Source organism: Vigna unguiculata, chromosome 5, assembly GCF_004118075.2.
Source record: "Vigna unguiculata cultivar IT97K-499-35 chromosome 5, ASM411807v1, whole genome shotgun sequence".
Lineage (NCBI taxonomy): Eukaryota > Viridiplantae > Streptophyta > Magnoliopsida > Fabales > Fabaceae > Vigna > Vigna unguiculata.
In genome coordinates, this window is record NC_040283.1 from 5,035,918 (window position 1) to 5,041,917 (window position 6,000).

The window sequence follows — 6,000 nt, forward strand, 5'->3', positions numbered from 1 at the left end:
CAATTTGTCCTGACAAACGATCAATTATTGATGGGGTAAAGCAGGTAGAACAACGTGGGTCGAACATGAAACTCCTTAAGAAATCTTGATTATTTACGATGAAATCCTGATAGCTAATGGACAATGACTTCTTTAATAAGATTGTTTCAATGCTATGAACAGAATGTACATATCGAGCACCGATAGTTACATTAATCTTTAATATATCGCTCGCTTTGACCTTTACTCCATTTTCAATTTGCATCCAAAAGTGGTGTCTTCTTATGCTCCCTAGAGTTGCCATATTGAGTGATGAACATTTATCAAGCTCTGTGTATTTATAGTGAGGTTGTAACAAAATCTAAAGAGAAAATAAAATTATATCTTCTAATTAATTCATATAAAAGAAATACTACTGAATATAATCAAAATGAGATTTTTTTTTTGGTAACAAATGCGTGTAAAAAAGTATATATTATTTTTAAGTTTTCTATAATATTGATTAAATCAATTTTCTTTTAGTTATGCCTAAAAAATATTAAGATTACAATAATTTTAATATTTAATTAATATTTTAAACTATTATTTTTATTGAACGGAAATCTCTATAATTTATGTTTATGTGTTATTTTAACGTATTTTACATAATTTAGTCATTATATCACTATTCTCTCATTATTAAAATTAAAATGTATGTAGTAGCTTTTTCAAAAATAAAAGTATAATCTATGGTTTTTTTTTTTATTTGAGACTCTTGAAAAAATTTCATTAATTATATAATACATAGCATAATAAACTTGAATTAATCCATTTAATATTATATATTTAAAAATGATTATAAACATTTTTCACATTATTTTCTTATTAATATTTTATTTTTATAATAACAAACGAGATTACATATGCTGAAACGTAATCATATTATTAATACTAACCTAAATACATGTGTTTGTTGTTTTTATACTTTTTTAATATTTGTATTATATAATAAATTAATAATATATGTGAATCGATTAAGTTAATATATAAAAAATAATAATAAAAAATACACTTAGATATTAAGAATAGAAATTGCAGATATAATAAAGTAATCAGTTAATAATTATATTTTTAAAAATTAATTAATAACTACATGATAAGAAAATAAAGGATAAAATAAAATTAAAAATTATATATATAAAAGAGGTATTTTTTAATATATATATATATATATATATATTAGTTTTTTATATATCGATTACCCTTTTCGGAGACTCTTGGATTTTAGAAATAAAGTACGTTGTTCACTTTAAAAGCCGCGATTCCTTAGATTTTTTTTTACAAAAGATAATATTTTTAATTTTTTTATTCAGATGTCATACTTATATTAAATAATTATTTAAACAGCATAATTTATTCTAACTACTTAGAATTTGATTATTAGATAACTGAATTGTTTGCGTGATTAAGTGTAGTTATTAAAAACTATTAAGAATTCAACTTTTGAAAAACTTCTTAACTAATTTAATTTTTTTATTTCAAAATGAAGGAAAGAATTTATAATTTGTGTTTTTAAAAAATAACTAATTAATTTTTTTTTTGTAACATAATTTGTGAAAAGTATTATTTAGAAAAAGAAATTATATAGAGTATAGTAATTTAGAAAAGTAATTATTTGAGGAAATAATTATTTACAAAAAATATGTATTTTAACCAATAGAGAAAAATATGTAAATAAGAAAATTTTATGAACAAATTTAACGTTTATAAATTTTGAAATAATTATTTTTAAAATTTTTGCAAGATCCTGAAACTTATAATAATTAAAATTAAATAAATAAATAAAGTTAAATAAATATAGTAAGTAAAAGATAAAATAATTTTTTATTTAATTTAGATGACTTATTTTATTTAAAAGATTATGATAAAAAATAAGATGATTTATTAAATATTTTCTAAAAGATAAAAGAGTTTTAATAATTATTTAATTTGAAATATTTATTTCATTTAAAATATTTTTAGAAGATAAGATTTTTGTGAATAATATATCAATTAAGAAGATTTAAAATAAAGTGAGATAATTAATTATAAGGATGTGTAAATTGAATTAGATGCATGAATATAAGAATATGTCTTTACTAATATTTTCTTGAGTTTTTTAGAAGATAACTACATTTTTAGATAAAGAATTTCAATATAAATAAATAGATAGGTGAGTTGAATAATGGTAAGATACAAAATTTCAAACCTTTTATTAGTTTAAAAGAATGTTGGGGAATGAGAATAATTTTAAAGCGTTTCTGAAGAAAAACACCTAAAAAAGATATAAAATACAAAATGAAGATTAAAAGTTCAAATTTAAACATTTGAGTATTCAGGAATAATATTATTCTTCAATAATTTTTGGGAAAAATTAATTTAAACGAGTAGAATAATATTTTCTGAAATATTATTATAAGCTTAAATTTTTTGAAATATATATTTTTTAAGATAATATTTTTATTTTAAAAATTTAAAATTCTCTTCTCTTCACTTTTAAATAAAAAACAAAAAGAAATTAAATTTAGTTCAAAATTCAATTATCCGATAACTGAATTTTAATTTTGCTTTTCAAAATTATACACAATCATTTTACAATTAGTTCAATAAACCATACTATTTGAATAATTATTTGAAACAATATATTATTGGAGTAAAAAAAAAGGAAAATTGTATTATTGTGATAAAGATTTCTCAGTTTTAACTCTGTAACCTATTGAATTAGATTTTTCGCTGGCACGAATCCTTTTCATCCATAAACTAGGTAAAAGAAATGTCAATATATATATATATATATATATATATATATATATATATATATATATATATATATATATATATATATATATATGCATATGCACAAGATAAATCTTATATTTGCCACTCCTCTATACATACCAATTGCATAACTTCCTACTTACTACTAAAAACTTAACCACTTTTCAGAAATCACAAGTGACTTTTCTAAATGGTATATCTTTTTCCTTTGTCTAGCAATGGTAGCATCTCTTTCATCCCCATTATCTTTATTCAACCATTTGAAGTAATTGCACCCTTTAAATACCTCATTGCCACCACTCCGCTGCTTAGAAAAGCCAACAAACCACAAAACCTCGGATTAAAATCCACCATTGCAGCATGAATCAAAATGAAATTAAAATTCGAAAACAAACCTTGAAGTTAGGGCATCTCCAAAATTCTTTTCCAGCATTCCTAATCATTTTAGCCACTCTCAACATAGCAATCTCCCCACAATAACACATTGGTCTTTCATCCAAACCCCTATTCGAACCACTAGGGAAGGAGACGCTGTGCTGCTGTGAACCCTAGGAAGAACACGAACACCCTTCTTTGCGAGACATTGCGGAATTCAACAACCACCACCAACTCTTCGAATATTGATGAAGAACAAACTGAAACGAGAGGAAGAAGACAATGAACCCTTAATTCACAAATTAGGGCACATCTTCAATGTAAATACCACGTTAACACTGTACAATTATAATTTCAAACACCAATTTGTTATCATTTGACACATATTCCTTCTCCACTGCCACATCACCACATTATAAACGTCATTTGTGAAAATTTAACGGTATGGACTCAATTGATGCACATAAACGAATTTGGGGACGCAATTGACACTTTTTTAAACCGGGTACCTATTTGACACACTAGCCCCAAACTTGGTACTATACGTGTAATTATATATATATATATATATATATATATATATATATATATATATATAAGGAGTGGGTGGTGGTTCTCATCTTATACCAGCAAGTTAGCACAACTTTGGACACTTCCTCTCTTACCAATCTGACATACTGTCGCAACCGGAATCGCGATCGGACGATGAACCAAAAAGAAAACACGAGTTTGAAAAAGAGATTTGGAGTCGCCACCATAGTTATTTTGGGAAACTATGGAAAACCATAAAAATAAAACAAGTCTGCGAAAAACCAGATTTTGGATCCGGGAGTCGGTTACGCGTAGGGAAGGTGTTAGCAGCCTACTGCGCCCGCCCGAGGGCGGTACCTTTAATTAAAAATGCAAAGTTGATGTGGTTTTCAAAATATTAATTTCCCCAAAAATAATAAGACAAAAATGCTAAAAAGAAATAAAAATATTTTTTAAGTTTTTGGGCCCGACAAGGATTGACCTTGGTCCTACGTATTCTCATTCAGGATGAGAAATCAGGGTTACGTAGTTCTTTAAAAGATATTTGGAAAACTTAGTTGAGAAAAAGATTTGATTTTTTGGGAGGTGAACCTGACAAAGACTGACCTTGCTCCTACATATCTCACAGTGGAGAATCAAGGATCACGTAGTTCTTAAAAGCTTGCTTGTTTGCAAATGTTGATGTTTTTTATGTTTTGAATTTTTATATTTTTTTGGCATTTTCGAATTATTTGAAAATAGGTGTCACACGACGCAAGCGGTCAGACAGACACTAGAAGGGAAAGAAAATTATTTTTGGTATGTTTAGAAAAAGTGTCACACGGTGCGAGCGACCGGACAGACATAATGAAGCGAAAGAAAACATTTTTATTTTTTTGATTTTTCTATTTTTTGCAATTTTTTTATAATTTTCAAATTTTTTTGTTTTTTTTTATAATAATAAAATAAATAAAAGGATGAAAATATTTAAGAAGAAATAAAAATGGAAAATAAAATATGGGGTACATGAGTCATTAGTGAGGGTGCATAAAGTAAACACAACAACAAGCCCAAAAATAATAGACAAAGATATGGGGTGCATGAATATCAATGTGGAAGGTGTATGAAGTAACAGGTGGGGTGCGTGCAGTAAATAGAGGGGTGTGCTAAGCAAACACAAGATGGAGGTGCAGGAATTAAAAACGGGGGTACACGAAGGAGTTCCTAAAGCAAAGAGGGTGTGAAAAACAATTAATACAATCCAAATAGAGGGTGCAGAACGTAAACAGTATTCTAGCCCAAAATGAAATAATGGTAGGTGCGAGGTGAAACTATGGGGGTGCAAGGCGAAAAAACAAAAAAGGTCGTGGCATCACCGTTGCATCACCACACCACCGCGGCGCCTATTGACGCCGGAGACGTCGGCCTCGTTCCCGGCGGCTTAACGACTCCCTTTCGCGCACGCATCCAACCCGAGATATCGTCTCCCCGCTGCAACCACCCAAAGACGGCGACAGCGACGCCACCACAGACCTCGACGAGAGCCCAGGATACGCGACCTTCACTCTCCCTCCTCCCAGGCACGACTCGAACGGTCGCTGCTCCGACGCCCAAAGCCACTGCCGACAATGCTCAGCTCACCGCGACCCAGACCGCCGTCGCAGCGCCGCTGTTGGGAACTAGGAACACCGCTGGAGATTCTAGTTCAGTTCCCTTCTCCTCGCGTCAACGCAGCTCAACCCAACCCTAGCACCAGTTTGCACACGAGTCCTCTGCGAGAAACCCTGACTCGCCGGCGGCGAAGCCGCCGGTGACTGCTTCAGTTCGTTTTTTTTTCTCTTTGTTCCGATTGGATGTGGCTGTTTGGCACTGGAATTGGGGGTCTGTTCTTTGATTTTGCGCAGGTGAATGTGAAAATGATGATGGAGGCTGATGGTTGGAATTTGAATGAAGGTGCTGGAATTTGGGAAATGAATTAAGTGTATATGCGGATTTTGTTTGGTGGAGGTGAGGGCGTGATGTTGATGGTGGCGAGAGAGATGAATGTTGTTATGTGCAGTTTGTGGTTATGTGCAGGTTGTAGGAGAAAATGTGTAGAATAGGGTCGTAGTCAATGCTAGGGTGTTGGGTATGCCGAGTATTGAAGAAGGAAGTGAAAGTGTTAGTGTAGGGGTTGGCTCTGACGACAAAGTGAAGCGTGAGTTGAATGGAGGACGGGTTTAGTGTATGTGTTGGTAGAGACCAATGCGTGGAAAAGGGGAGAGTGGGACCTTTTTTTAGGGTTGCAGGGTTGCAGGAGAGATTGGTTTTACATGAAAAGGTGCATGAAAAAAAATAAAA